Source organism: Taudactylus pleione, unplaced genomic scaffold, assembly GCF_031769625.1.
Source record: "Taudactylus pleione unplaced genomic scaffold, aTauple2 ptg001314l, whole genome shotgun sequence".
Taxonomy (NCBI): domain Eukaryota; kingdom Metazoa; phylum Chordata; class Amphibia; order Anura; family Myobatrachidae; genus Taudactylus; species Taudactylus pleione.
Genome location: NW_028285714.1, coordinates 11,598,914 through 11,615,899, shown reverse-complemented (window position 1 = coordinate 11,615,899; position 16,986 = coordinate 11,598,914).

The following is a 16,986-nucleotide window of genomic DNA, read 5'->3' as shown; positions in this document are numbered from 1 at the left end:
GAGCAGTCGGGTGATAGTTGTTCACGCATTTAGGCACACCTTTTTTTGGCACCGGGACAATAGTTGTTTCTTTAAAACATTTGGGGACTTGGCAGTATGCAAGGGACACATTAAATATCAGCTTAAAAATCCCTGATAGCTCGTTACAACAGTCTCTTAAAACCCTCCCCTGGATCCCATCTGGCTCTGCAGCTTTACCCGGAAATACACTATGCAAACACTCCCATACTGATAGTTTGTCTAGCACTAAGGGTAACTCTATTCAGGTTGAATTTCTGGGATCATGATTCCAGACACATTTCCCTTTACAAACCTAGAATAAACTCTATTCAGGTTTTCCACCAAGGCACTGTTAAAGTCCACAGTAGCATCCACTATTTCTATGTCAGGCTTGTCAGCATTTTGACTTGTGCTGCTCATCTCCACATTTGCAGAGTGTGCAGAAATGGTGGAAGGAGGCTCCTCTTCGAGTGCAGTGTTGGAAAGGCCAGGCTCACACATTGCACTTGTAGGCACACTTAGACTCTTCTCAGGGATTTGTGACAATTCTGAATATGAACGCAGAGTTGTTTCATTTGCCTTAGTGTTTTTCATTTTTATCACACCTCTTCCAGACTCTGAGGGGTATATTTACTAAATTGCAGGTTTTTAGAAGTAGAGATGTTGCCCATAACAACCTATTAGATTACTGTGCAATTAACATTTATCTAGCCCCTTCTAGAGGATAATAGCTAGGATCTGATTGGTTGGTATGGGCAACATCTCCACTTCTAAACATCTGCACTTTAGAATATATATTCCTGAGAAAGGTGTACATAGTCATGAAAGCCAGCAGTAGCTGCGTCACTGACATTTGCAGAACCATAACTCATAAATAAAGGCTAATGGCTTAGCCTTTCCTTGCCACTTCATGTGGTGAATGGTATGTTCCTATGTTAGAGGTGTTTTTTTTTCATTACCACTGTAAAATATTGGTTTTAATCTTAGATGCCCTGACTCAAACCGTCTATGCCCTCAGCTTTACTAGATGATGTTGAAGGACCAGTATTGTCATGACTGGTGGCAGCAGCTGTTCTATCAGTTTATCATTGTGATCCATATTGACACACTGCACAAATATTGCAGCAATAACCCTGACTGGACCCACTGACCATTAGACAAGGTAGCACGGCTTTCCTGTGTTGGCTGAACAAGTCTGGTTAAAAATGGTGAGGTAATAAAGCATTGCTAATGGGGGTCTCTCTCTCATTAAAAAACATCCAACTTGGGGGGAAGGAGCACTGAATGAAAATATTATGTGCAATAAAAATTGATAAGAACTAAATATCAGATGCCACTGCAGACAATAACTGCTAGACAAACCAATGTCACTTTCACCCTGAAGTTGTAGACAGTCACTTTGTACAATAAGTGTTAATAAACCAGAAAGTTAAAAGGTCCAAACCAGTAATGATATTGTTGTTTGTGGAATTACACATAGTCTCACCTAGTATTGAAATGGTGATAATAAGCTTTTTCTCACTGGATAATTTAAGCATGCAGCTGCAGATGGAGTCCCACTAGTTTGTAGATCACACATCAGTTGAAGAATGCTATACTGTAAACAGCAGTATAACCACACTAGCAGCACTCAGCTGCTTCCAGGAGATGTAGCATATGGTATAGTAATTGCTCGAAGAACGTTCCCAGCTGTTGGTTCTAGCCAGTGAAAGTATGCTGATCAGGTTGCAGTTCACCACAATCAGGTCTCCATTAATGCTAGGTCATGCTCTAGTGAAGTTGGTAAATGGGCAAGGTGACAGGGTGACCTCTTGGTAAATTTGGTAGTTACCTAAATTTTGAAAAAAACCAGTGCAGGTAATTTTTTGGGCACTCCCAAAGATGGTGCTCTAAATGCACTGGATGCGTGACGTGGCTACATGCTCACTGGAAATAGCATTAAGCATATATACTATGGGCGCAATTTTAAAATACATAATCATTTAACCTGCAAGAGTAGATTTGTCATATACAGTACATCTCAGTGTGTCTGTGTGGCAAATTCTACATACATAACTCTGAATGCCAATTCAAAGAGAGGATGGCATTGCATAGAACATCTATCCTGGCAGTCATCCTCTCTGGTTCAAGTGAGCAACTGGTAGCCAGGCACTTTGCCACTTTGCCATACATTAGCCTCTATGAGGCATAAAACCATGACCAAATATCCCCCTTCCTTACTAGAGGAGGTGATGGGGTAAATTGTTTTGTTTCTCCAGAGGGACGCAAAATGGATCTATTTACTTGACACATTAGCTCCCAAGGGTCTGAACGAAACACTGGGACTTTCATGTTGTTATCATTCCCTGGGCATTCTTTAAATTCTTGAATCATAATGAATCAGCTGTATAGGCAATGTACTGTATGTGATTATCCTTGCTGAATACTACAAGTCCCACACTCTGCATTAACCCCCATGCATCCTCAGCTGTATAGAGAATATATGTGATTTTATTTGCAATCCTGCAAACTACAACTCCTAATCTATATTTGCACTAATGCAAAATTAGCTGTGTATTTAAAAGTATGTGTATAATATTGTACATGCTTGTAATTGGTTTTGCCAGTTTGAAGATGTTGGTCAGTGAAGTGTCATTTATGGCCTAGTGTTCACTTAACACAGGATAATTCAACTCCTTTGATTTGCTGGTCATGTGTCTTTAGCTGTAGTCTGTATTAATCAGACCTACTTTATCTTTGCATTCAGTAATGGGGGCAGTTGGCTGAGATCAGAAATTCATGAAGTGAAGAAATTTACAAAGTGTAGAAACATTTTAAATAATAGTTAAAAAAACAGTTGAAAAACATTGACTAACATCTGAGACCAAGTAATACCAAAAATCATCTTGACCATTGTCATTTTGTAATATACTCTCGACCCATGTCTCGGGAAAAAAAGATGCACAAGCAAAACTCTTAAGGTGTGTACACACCTACAGATATATCTGTTCAATCTGTCTGGTGGGAAGGAAAATCTGGTCCATTTTCCAGTGTTTTATAACAAATTTCTATTATTTGCTCCCATCATGACTGAGACATACAGTAGCTATTCCAGGCTATACTCTATTTAGAAAGGACAGAATGGGGAGGATTGGAGGAGGAGTAGCTATGTATGTGAAAAACAGCATAAATGCTACTATAATACAAAATGTTGAAGCAATAACTGAGGCCCTTTGGATGATTATACAAATGGGGGACAAGGACATTATTCACACTGGGGTGATCTATAGACCACCTGGACAGGGAAGGGAACTAGATAAGTACCTATTGCAGGACATTACTAGAATGGCTTTAAAAGGAGAGGTCATAATCATGGGAGACTTTAATTTACCTGATGTAAACTGGGAGGTGTCTGCTGCAAGTTCCTCTAGAAGTGGCGACTTTCTAAATTCCCTTCAGGGAGCATCTCTCAAACAATTGATGAGGGAGCCCACTCGCAAAAATGCTATTCTGGACTTGATGCTCACAAATTGTGACAGAATATCGGTTGTAAATGTGGGTGACAACCTAGGATCCAGTGATCACCAAGCAGTATGGTTTAGTATAAAGACAGGGTCCAATTCATGCCATACACAAACAAAAGTGTTAGCTTTTAGGAAGGCTGACTTTGCAGAGATGGAAAGATGTGTTACTGAGTCAGTGGCAGATTGGAGGAACTTGGAAGGAGTGCAAGAGTGGTTGGAAAAAATTAAAAATGCTATACTAAAGGATACAGGCCTTTATATTAAAAGGGTTAGGAAAAGCACCAGGAAAAGGAAACCAGTGCGGTTTACAAAACAGGTATCAACTAGTGTGAATTTAAAAAAGATGGCTTTTAGGAAATATAAGCAGACCCAAAATAATAATGACAAAGAGGCGTATCTTGCCAGAAGGAAGGAGGCTAAAAAGGTGATTAGGCATGCAAAGGCAGTAGCTGAGGAGAAAATGGTTCAGTCAGTAGATAAAAGGAGCAAAACTTTTTTTAAGTATATAAGTGAAAGGAGGAAGTCAAATGGAGAAATAATAAGGCTGAAGACAGAGAGTGAGTACATGATCGAGGGAGACAAAGAAATAGCAGATCATCTATATAATTATGTTTGTTCAGTATTCACTACAGAAAAAGAGGGGAAGGGGCCACAGTTAAGTTGCAGAGGCATTCATAAAAATGAGGTACATGAAATTTCATTTACAGAGGAGAGGGTCCTAACAGAACTCTCTAAACTGAAAGTGGATAAGTCAATGGGGCCAGATGGGATACAGCCAAGGATACTAAAAGAGCTTAAAGGGGTCCTGATAACTGGAGATGAGCAGGTTCGGATATCAGAGATCCGAACCCACCCGAACTTAGAGATCCGGGGCGAGAACCAAACATGCGCTCGGTTCCCCCGCCGCCCCGGATGTCAAACCGAGGCATAACCTCAGATGAAATCTCGCGGCTCGTGAGGTTTCGTCCCTGCTTTATAAGGAGGAGCCCACATTGGCACCATTTCACTCCGGCTGTGGAGAGTGAACAGGGAGGATGGGGAGTGTAGGGCTGGTGGTGTCTATTGTGTCCATCTGGGCTGGTGGTGTTTGCTGTGTCCATCTGGGCTGGTGCTGCCTGCTGTGTCCGTCTGGGCTGGTGCTGTCTGCTTTGTCCATCTGGGCTGGTGCTGCCTGCTGTGTCCATCTGGGCTGGTGCTGCCTGCTGTCTCCATCTGGGCTGGTGCTGCCTGCTGTGTCCATCTGGGATGGTGCTGCCTGATGTGTCCATCTGTGCTGGTGCTTCCTGCTGTGTCTTTGGGCCAGTGTTTTTTAATATCTATGTTGGTGATATTGCAAATAATATTAAAGGGAAAGTATGCCTTTTTGCAGATGACACAAAAGTATGCAACAGGGAGGGGTAAAACAAATGACTGAGGATCTTGGTAGACTAGAGGGATGGGCAAGAAAATGGCAACTACAGTTTAATGTCAAAAAATGCAAAATTATGCACTTGGGTCTCAATAACCTAAAGGCTAAATATAGTATCAAGGACACTATAATGGAAAATACAGAGGAGGAAAGGGATTTAAGAGTCACCATTTCAAATGACTTAAAGGCAAGCAAGCAATGCACCAAAGCATTGAGGAAGGCAAGTCAGATGCTTGGTTGCATAGGGTGAGGAACCAGTAGCAGGAAAAAAGAAGTGATAATGCCACTGTATAGGTTTTTGGTATGGCCTCATCTAGAATACTGTGTTCAGTTCTGGAGGCCATAACTCTAGAAGGATATAGACATATTAGAGATTTGTATAAAGAAATGCAACTAAAATTGTTCATGGCCTACAGCACAGAACTTACCCAGAAAGACTAAAAGATCTTAATATGTATAGTTTGGAACAGGTAAAGGGAAAGAGGGGACATGATAGAAATTTCCAAATACATGAAGGGTTTTAAAAAAGGGACAGCAGGGAAGTATTCTTCAAAGAAAGAGATGTACAAGAACAAGAGGACATGCACTGAAACTGGAGAGAGGTACAGTAGGCTCAGAGGAAATTTGAGGAAAAATTACTTCACAGAAAGGGTAGTGGATAAGTGGAATAGCCTCCCATCAGAGGTGGTTGAAGCTAAAATGGTGGAACAATTCAAACACGCTTGGGATAGGCATAAGAATATCCTTAAGAGAGACGTAAGAAGCAAATAGGGTTGAAGTTGCGTAAAGGATACATGAAAAGGGGCAGACTAGATGGGCCAAGTGGTTCTTATTTTCCCTCAAATTCTATGTTTTTATATTTATATTCTGATTATTTCATACATTCTTCTTTTTGGCCACAAGATGTCCCCACACCTATTTACTGCAAGAATAATATCCATAATTGTTTAATAAAATGTAATCATATAAGATATTTATTGAAGTATAAAAGTAACCTTTATGTTTAACAAATAAGGTACTTACTGTACTTGTACTACTTGACTATGTATATTTGGACTTGCCAGACTAATTTTGTAAATGAGTAAACTCTAGGCCTGATTCATCAAGGATCGCTATTGCGGTAGCAATTGCGCACGCAATTCTGCTGTTAAAGTATGCTAATAATTGCAATCGCAATGCACTCTCACTGACAACATGTACTGTAGACGGCATCTTCCCCTCTCTCACATCCGTAATACCTTGCAATCAAGCCAAAACATTGGTAACATCAAAGTACATCAGAGACACTCGCACATTTAAGGCAGTTCTTACCGTACCACTAAATTGCTAACTTTCCTGCAAGCAATGAGAGCTCATGCTGCGTATGCCATCGCAGTGGCTAATTTGGGAACACCCCTGCAAAGGCATTCACTTCAAACACACTGATATGCCTGCATTTCTCCAACCACCCCCAGTACCACCCCCAAATGACACTTCCTGTCAATCACTCTGCGATGGGTCTGTGTAGTCACTGCGGTTGCAGTACCGATCGCAGTGGCTGGTTTGCACACACGCATGTGCAGTACGCAACAATCGGCCATCTGCATAAGCTTTAACAATTGCGATCCTTGCTGAATCAGGACCTCTGTTTGTAAACAGATTCAGTAGCTATGGTGATGGGTGCACATGGTGTGCTGCCATAATGCCAATTTATGCTAACATATTTAAAGAACGAGATTATCCTTCAGAATTGATTGAACAAGCCTTTCATAAAGTTAGGGATACAGTCAGGAAAGATATATTACAATACAAGATAAGGGAGAAAAAAGAAGTTAATTTCAGTTTTATTACACCTTTTAATAACCAGGAAAAAGGTATAAGAAAATCTCTGGCTAAACATTGGGACATTTTAAAAACAGATCCCATACTCAATAAAGCTTTACCTGATAAACCTCAAATTATTTTTAAAAGTACAAAAATGTAAAGAAAATTTGTGTAACTAGTATGCTTTATTTTAAACCAATAAAAAATAAAGGTCTATGGAGTAAGAAATGTGCTTTTGTTTTAAATGTGAACAATGTAATATATTCCAATTTACACATACACATTATAAGAGCACTTTAAACAGTAATAATCATAAAATCAAGGATTTAATGAACTGTAACAGTATGTACTGTACATAATTTATGTGGGCTAAAATATGTGGCCAAGGCTAAGCGCTTACTTAAACTTTGGATACAAGAACATGTAAGAGTTATCAAGAATAAGTTGACTAATCACTTAGGGCCTGATTCAGAGCCACTCGTAAGTGGCCGCTCGTTCGCTCTGAGCGATGTTCGCACAACTGCACATGCGTATTGTTCGCAATGCACATGCGCAAACCAGTCATTGTGGTCGGAAATCATGCGCTCGTAAAACAATGAGGGGCTGCTAATTTGATTGACAGAATGTACCATTTGTGGGTGGTAACAGGGGAAGGTGCTTGAAATGTAATAGAGTTTAGCAGTAAACTCTCACATTGGTCGAGTTGTATCTTCAAAATGGGAAAACATCTGGATGAGAGTTTAAATTGTGAGAGTTCTTTGAGTCTAAAAAACAGACCGAGTTTAAAAACAGTAAGAGTTTCCTCTCACATTTTCTAAACTCTCACCCTACTACATTTGGCCCATGGAAGCGATTTTTATGTGTAGACCGTACTGTATGTACATGGACTAAATAGTTTTTAAGATGTAAAGCAAATGTTTTTATGCACTGTATGTACTTCCTGATTTTAATCCATCACGGCCATCTTGGTTGAGGCATATTGACGTTTTAATATTATATAGAAACTGGAAACCTTAAGTGATGTATTTTCCAGTTTTGATGAATGTTTTATACGTGGTTCTGGTTTATTAATTAGATAGGGTATATAAAGAGCCTCAGCATTATAGTTGCTTTTTCTTCTGATGATGTCTTCAACCAATTTTAAGGATGAAACGCGTTGATGCTGACCTCCTGCTGGGCTTTTCCAGCTGATATGTGTTCCAGGAGAGGTGAAAAACACTTCCTGGTTGTGTTCCAAGCCTCCTTGTGTTTTTATTTTCCTTTTTCCGTGTGTGTGTTGAAATATATTTTTGATTGCATGTAATAAATGCATATGATATCATAATGTATGTGATAATACTGGTATATGTATTTGTCCTAATCAATTATTATGTGACTTTTTGCAATTATAATTATATATTTGCATGCATGTGTATGTATAGTTTTGGAATTGGTATGTAATGCCAGGTATCGGGATGCCTCCAGTCACAATACTATCTGTGGCATCGCAAAGGTTGGTTTCCCAACAGGGGTCGGATAAGTATGCTTACCATCCCCCTTTCTCCCACTAACCCTCCCTTCTTGTAGCCTAACCCTTCCCACCCCACACCCTAATGGCACACATCCAATTAAAGACATGAAAACAACTGCACGATTACGACATTGTAATCCATGCACTCATTTGTTGGTCTGTGATGTACCTACACTGAACAAGCAGTCGTTCAGTGTAGGCACATCAATCATCTCCAAACATGCTGAACCTGACATTAATGTCAGGATGTACAACATATTTGGCTGATGATAGATGTCTAAACGACCAGCAGGAACATGCATCGCTGGTCGTTTTAGACATTTTTTAAAATGATGTGCAAATGATTTGCAAACGATTATTGAATGATAACGATATCATTATCATTTAATTGCTCAATTTAATCATCTAGCGGAAGTGTGCCTTTACCTTCCTCGTTAGTTTCTGAATCTAAGTTCCCCTTCTTCATGCATAAACCTAACCCATCCGCCCCTAGTGCCTAAACCTAAACTCCCCAGTGGTGCTTGACCTTAACCCTCCCCCATAGGGGTGCCTAACCTTAATCTCCCCCCCAAAACCTAACGCTAACCCTGCTAACTGTCCTAAACCAAAACTCCCCCCCTCCTGTGGCTAACAGGATGGGCACCCCAGATTTACCTCATTCGGGCATGTGTCCTCCTGGATTTCGGTGTTGAGATTAAGATACAGTAGACATCTGTATTTTGACGCCTATCTTAACTCCCATGTCGGGATTTCAGCATCAGCCGCCGGTCTCTTGACTACATCCCATAGTTATTATAAAAAAATTAGAGATATGCACCAACCCCCCATGTTTTGGTTTTGGATCTGGATTAACTTTTGTGTTTTGGTTTTGATTCTGGTTTTGCAAAGCCACACGTGTTATGGTTTTGGATCTGTATTTTTTTCAATAAATGATAAAAACAGCTTAAATCACATAATTTGGGCCTGTTTTTGTTCCTACAGTATTGTTAACCACAAAAAAACATAAATTTGGTAATAATTTTTAGTAAATTTTGACCACCTCACAGCTTACAATATTGTTTTTACTACTTTTCACCAATATAGACCAAAGGCAGCAGCACAAATGCATGGCATTTTAAAAAATATAGGACATCTTTGCAACATTACCAGACAACAGTAGCAGATTGGATGGCTGTTTAATCTATAATTATAAAAATGTAAGTCAGCAATGCCCCAATCAGCAGATAATGCAAAGAAAAGATGTGCAAGATGGAATTGTCCTTGAGCTCTCCCACCCACCCTTATGTTGGATATTAAAAAGGGCATGCAGTTTAACAAACCAAGCACTTTAGCAACAAGGACTGACACTTATGTGTCTAAAGTCCTTGGTGTGCTTGGGCCCCTACAAAACAATTTTTCTGAACTACCTCCATTCATTAAGGAGGAGGTTGATTATGAGGGTGTTGGCAGTGGAGATCGCATGTGCTGGTCCAAACTGCTGGTAAATTATATTGGACTGCTTGTTATTATTTTACAATTTATTATAATTTTGTTAAATAAATTGCATGAACTCACTGCAAATAATAAAATGGAGAGAAGGTGTCTAGATGGTTAATGTCCCTACCGCTACTAACTTTGGATTGACAAATGGTACAGATACCTTCACAACTGTTGTCAGAATTTGGGTTAAAATAATTCCACATCCAAGATATGGCTTTTCTGGTCTTATGCCCAGGCATGACAATGGATTTATTTTTGAGTAAGAACTGCTGCCACTGGTGGCTAATTTACACAAACAACATCCTCATCATCAACATCCTCATTAGCATTAAATAGTACACAAATATCTTATCATTCTCAATTTCTATTATATCACCATCTATTACTAGTATAGCCGTCATGGTGTCAGTGACCCACTGTGCAACTGGGTGACAACTGTCACACTTGCTTCCTCTATCAAAGGACTGTTTTACAGTCAATTGTGTTATTAAACTACTACTAGTAGTAGTGTTCTTGGTCCCCTTCTGGGATGAAGCTGTACCCCTATCAGCAGAAGTTGGCCTAGCACTCAAGGATTCTTCTAAGGCACAGGTTCTCAAACTGGGTCCTCAGGACCCCAAACAGTGCATGTTTGCCATGTTTCCTCACAGAATCACAAGTGAAATAATTAGCTCCACATGTGGATCTCTTACAATGTGTCAGTGAGTAATGAATACACCTGTGCACCAGTTAGGTGACCTGCAAAAGGTGAACTGTGTGGGGTCCTGAGGACCGAGTTTGAGAACCACTGTTCTAAGGCATCCTGGATAGGGGAGGACTCAGCCTTATTAAATTGGATGCAGGACTACTTCTGATCATGATTGAGGACTGTGCTGGGATCTAGCAGAAAGGAGCTAGTTGATTGTTACACTTTTTAGCATAAGTTTCTGATTTTGGTGAAAACTATTCATGCATGTGCTGCAAATGATGGAACAGGGAAGAGGTTAGATGGTTTAAATCCTAACCTCTGCTTACTGTGGCTGTACAAATGCTACAGATGGCAAGACAACTGTTGACCGAATTTGGGTAGAAATAATTCCACACATAAGAGGTGGATTTTTTTGTCTTATGCCCAGGCATGACAACGGCCTCCTCCTTATCACCTGAAAGATCTGCTTCCACTTGTGCCTCACTTACACAAAGAACATTCTCATTATTTTAAATCCTCATTAGCAGCTGTGTCAGCTACACAAATATCCCCCTAATCCTGTTGCACTTCTAACATAGCAACCTCAATGTCTAGGTCAACAACTTCTTGCTTTTCAGGGAGTACTGTGCTCCATTATTTAAAGCCATGATGTCACATCCACCCTCACTTGCATCCGATTCCACTTTGCGCATACGCATCTACACTGCCATCAGATGGGGGCCATCTAAATGTATGTTCAGTCAGCTGAACCACATCTGAACACACAGGCATCATATCCAGTGACTTCATATCAAGTTTATTAAGATTGTGGAACATGGAAGGCTGTCTCCATAAAGTCCTTTGGAATGCATCTAAAGCAGTGGCCATCTATGATATTTATCTGAATGACAAATCCTAAGCAACCACACAAAACAGTTAGAACAAATTAGAGATACATATATGCTATACAGTATAAATAATATAATATATATATATATATATATATATATATCATTATCAGATCCAAAAGTATATAAAAATAGGTAAAATATATATGATTGAAGGGGATGTAGTCTGGAACCCGACGGTCTAAATGATGACCGCCGGCTTCCAGACTGCTTTATCCTGACTAGGGACGAATCACAGGCGTCTAAATGTAGACGCCTGTAATTTGCCCAATGTCGGGAGACCGGCGCCCGGCATCCTGATCGAGCGGATATTGGGCACCGCAGCGGACAGTCGCGGGGGGGAGGGTTAGGTTTAGGGCTCCCAGGGGGGACTTATGGTTAGGTACCCCCCAGGTTAGGGTTAGGCTAGGGGGAGGGAGGGTTAGGGTTAGGCACCCCCGGGGGGATGTTAGGGTTTGGTTTAGGCACTTAGAGGGGGGTTAGGGTTAGGCACACGAGGGGAGGTTAGGGTTAGGCACCCCTAAGGAGGGTTAGGAGGGTTAGGTTAGTAAATAGTTACCTTTAGGACGATCAGGATTTCCTCCATTGTCGGGCAACCACTGTTGGGAATTGAGCCGCCGGCCATGCGGCCAGCGGTAATACATATCACACCCAATTGAATTCATAAAAAGGGTGCTATTTCATATATATTGCCAGATTTTCATTCTACTTAAATCTTTCCAGAAATAGCTAAATTTGCTCCTCATATGCTCAATTTTTTTTAACAATTGCCCTTGATTCTATACAATTGGGAGTAGGAAATGTTGTTTTTCCAATTTTTCAGTTGGCTGCTTTTGTAGTGTAGGTACTATTCATATCTACTTCTTTTTTAAAGTATGTAGTGTTGACCTTATGTTAATTTCAAGTCAAGGAATTCAAGAGAACTTCTGTTTATTTTTTACTTAAACTTGACTAAATTTGTATTAGAAACAATTTAAAAGCATCTTCGGGCCCTTCCCAATTTATTCAAATATCATCAATATATCTTATATAAAGTTTAATATTTTCTTTGAAATGATTGTCATCCTAAATGAATTTCTTTTCCCAGCACCCCATAAACAAGTTGGCAAAGCAAGGAGCAATAGTTGTCTCCATAGCTGTTCCACATATTTGCTGATTATCTAAAAAATTTTAATAATTTTGGTTCAAGATAAAAGACATCAGGGTACATAAAATCTTTGTGTATGTCCTTTATTAATGTATCCTGATTTAAAAATTCCCTATATGCATTGATACCTTTTATGTGTTCTATACATGTATACAATGATTGCACATCTATTGTTACCCACATATCTCATTCCATTTGGTGTCCTTACTATCTGTAATATCCTTGTTGTGTCTTTAAGTATGATTGGCGATCTATAATGTATCTTCTTAAAAATACATTTACAATTCTGATAAATGAGAAGTTAGGGAATCGGTTCCAGCTATTCTTATTTTTCCTGGTGGTGTGCCATTGATTTATAAACCTTTGAGAGGAAGTAAATAATGTAGATAGTGGGACTAGTTTGCATGAGATATTGAATTTCTTCTTTATTTAAGATATCATTATGCAATCCATGCACAGGTAATGTCCCCATTTCATCCACATATTTCTCAAAAGCATCATTCTTCAAAATAATGTACAAGTATGTCTAAATGCTTCCTTTAAATAATATGACTGGTTCATTATCACTAGTCCCCCTCACATACCCTTTGTCAGCTTGTTTTATAACTATGTTCTCATTCTTTTTTTTAATTCTTTAAAGCTTTCTTTTCCCTATTATTCAAGTTATTTACAACAATTGGTTGCATTTCCACACCACATAAATCTTTTTTAATCAGTTTGTAAAATATCTTGATGTGGCTTCCCTTGAATTCTACTGGGTATTATGTGGATCTTTCTTTCAGCCCCGATTTTGATTCACCCCTATTAAAATTACTAATAATGACATTATCTTATTTTCTAACAAAATGTCTTTTTAGCATCAAATTTCTCGCAATTTTTTTCAGGTCAATAAAAAGTTTCAAATGTATTAATTTTTCCTGTAGTTTTCCAATCTTGGGCTATTTGCTGTGCAGACTTGATGACTTCTAATCATTCTGTTCACCCTGGTTGTGGTTTTCATGGGATGGCCTTGCTGTATCTTGTTAATGACATGGCACAAGACCCCTTTGGTGATGATTACAAACAATGATCATTTGACGCAAGATTCCAAAGTCACATGCAGTGCTTGCTTGACACAGTTCCTGACTTGAAACACCATTGAGCATGTATGATGGATGTACATTTGCCAAGTACTTTTTTCTGCCTATCCTTGCGATACCTATAGGTGGAATACCAAGAAACAGTCTGTGATTAACATAAATAATATTAAGTATACACATTACTTAGAAAACATAGACATCAAACGACTTTTGAATCATTGCTGAAAGGTATTTTTCTGATAAAAAATATGTTTTTACCAATATCTCATGAAGTGTGCTGAGGTGAGATGTGTAATTCTGATATTCTTGTGTGTCAACTCACTTTTGTCAACTCTAAACACAGAAACAGATCTATCAACATACTTTTTAATTGCAATCTGCATTTTTTCAATTATTGCACTAAATCTATGAATCCTTGTGATACTAATATACTGTTTTAATAAAAAATATTTTTAATTGTCTTGTTATTTTATGTGTATTGTTTGAATTATGTGGTTTTTTTAAGAAACAAAATTCAGTTAGGTGTCGATATACCAGATTCTTCATTGTTTACTCCACAGGGCAATTTGTCCTTCAATTCAGTTTTTTCATTGTTTCTATGCTAATTTATTAGGATGTTTCTCATACACGTAACATACACTGCTGCTTATTATTATTTTATATATTATCACTTACTGGTGTTTCTTTTAAAGGTGGATGAAATAATAACAATGAAGGATTTTGTTTTGACCTCTGTATGGAATATCAAGAGCCAGGTTTTTCTCACTGACTGAAAATTCTTCCAGAGCAATTTATATCCAGAGCCTGAAATCTATAACTTCAAATGTAATAAAATAATTATTTTGAAAAATATGAATGTAAGAAGTATACTATGAAAGAAATTTGTAGATGATAATTGCAATATGAAAAAGCTCTACATCCATATTGTTAAAATTAAACAATCAGTCTAAAATATATGTACATCTACAGGAAACCATAGGGATATGCTAATTTAAAAATAGTAAAGTTTTGTTAATTGCTGTTTATTAAATTATTTTGCAAAAATATCATTCTTATGGATTATCACATTTTAGGACAATATTTGTTGATGTTATGGAAACTTTTGAAGAATGATAACTAAAATATAAATTGATTACCTACTCTGGTTATTGCATGTATTTACCTGCTTAAATAATCTGCTATTAGTACTACTTAGTAAATGATACATTCTTGAGCTAAAAGATAAATTTCTTAGACTTTTATATAGTCCCTTGCTTTAATTAGACATTGTATAAATTACACAGTAGTACTGTTTGCCTCTTGTGTTATTACATACTGTGTAATTAAAGATGTCCACATGCATTGGATTATCAACAGCAATAGTAAGCAACTGGCATGGTATCACAATGTGAGTGGTAACAATAGACTTGCTTAACATTATTCTGATATAATCTAATTATTATCTGACAAGATGGGAACATTTTGTTTTAAGATGACTAATGTCAGAATTGTCTTCCAACCACAATAAAAAGCTGTTATGGATGTTTCTATTCCATTTGTCAATAGTTTCAAACTTTTGAATCTAATCTCTGTAGATCACACACAAAAGTTTGTCAAATTTGACAGTGATCTTGATTTAGAATATTCTAGCTGAATGCCAGACAAGTTTTTATGGTGCATAAGAATAGTCAGACTGTGCTATGTGCAGTCATATACCTGTATTCAGGCTCTTCTTGTCAGCCCTGGACTCCATAGAGAAATTCAGAAGCTTCTGTGTGATGTCCCTGACTGCTGTCAGTTGATTGCAGTGCATACAAGTGGCATTACATACATGTTCTGAGTCCCCCAGCAAAAGGAAAAAGTAAGAGAAAAAAAGACTTTATACTGAAGTTATCCTTGCTTCTGGTCATAATGTTCATAGTGTCCAACACAAGCTTGGTAATGGGCATCACTGGGCTCTCAGATGAGATATATATATATATGATGTTCAGCAGCTCCAGCTCCTTGTTCTCAAGATACTTTAATTCTCCTTGTAATGACAGTTGGGCAGAGTAATAGTGACTGCATGAGTAACTAGTAATAGTTGTAAATTATGTAACCAAATAGATTTTTAACTTGATCTATTGCTTGAAATATCCATGTGTTTATGCGTGGCCTTGGGCATGCTCAATTGATGATTGCTTTCTATGACACATGTTTGCAGATATCCACAGGATATATCCACATTTCCACTTGCGTCCAACTCAGAATCAGCCACACTGCATCTGTGACTTGGATGCTACTATTAAGAATTAAACTGTGTTTCACCAATCAATGATACCTCTTTTCCACCAAAAACCTGGGTCTGACCTGGGTTTTTAGACATGGTTCCAACCCAGGTCAGACACCGTTTATACAGCACCATCGATGTGGGTTATTCTCAGGTCAGCCCCATTCGCACTGAACCTTGGTCTGCCCCACTAAACTTGTGATGTCATAAAAAGTGGGAGATGACTGCTCCACAGCCACCAATATTCTCATTTTAGGCATGACCCAGGTCAGATAACCTGGGTTGATCCATTTACACTGCACCATTACCAAGGTCCATCCTGGGTCTGATGCTGGTAGCTACCTGGGTTGGATTGCCAGGTCACTTGACCTGGATTATTTTTCAGGGACCCTTTTACACTGAGCTGCAACCTGGGTAAAAGAGGTATGACTTAGGCACAAATCAAGCTGTATCATGCAACAAACCAATTCTCTTCTATCCATAAGCAACTTAATCACCGCTGGCATCTATTACATTAGGTCAATAAAACCCTAAAACTCTTGTACACAATGTCACACAATAGGCTTTTTGATAGTCAAATATTTAATACTTCATTAGTCAGAGATTTAATACTTTATGCCCTAGAATTCAAAGTATTAACACAGCCAAGCAGTACTTATGTACTGTAGAACATTTTAGTAGGATCAAATAGTCTGTGCATCTTTTTACTACTAGCTTCCAATTATATTGATCATCAAAAGATTGACATATTGCTTTTTAAACTCCACACTTTTCTATCACAGTTCTCCTGTGATATCACTGACAGGGGCACTTCCTATGCTAATGAAGCATACTTATGTCAAGCACATTCTCAACTCAAGGATACTACTGCCAGGATTTCACAACTAACATTCTGTCCTCTGAGTTGCGTTTTTAGACTCAGTCTGCTTAACTACTGTAAAATTCCCACCTCACATTGCTGATTGACAAGAATAACACCTTAAAATTCCATTATTCCCTTGTCTTTGCAAAATCCTTACATTTATAGTTATATTATTTATATAGTTATCCTAAATTTATGCTAAGGAGGGAATTGTTTTATCAGATAGAAATCTACAAACTTGAATTTGTGATACTGTATGTAATGCTAAGCTTCCTCGCTGACCAATTGTGACCTTTGAAATAATTAACCTACTGTAGCTTTCCAACCCCCTGGCTTCACTTACCATATTCTACTTATACTGTGACTTTGTGA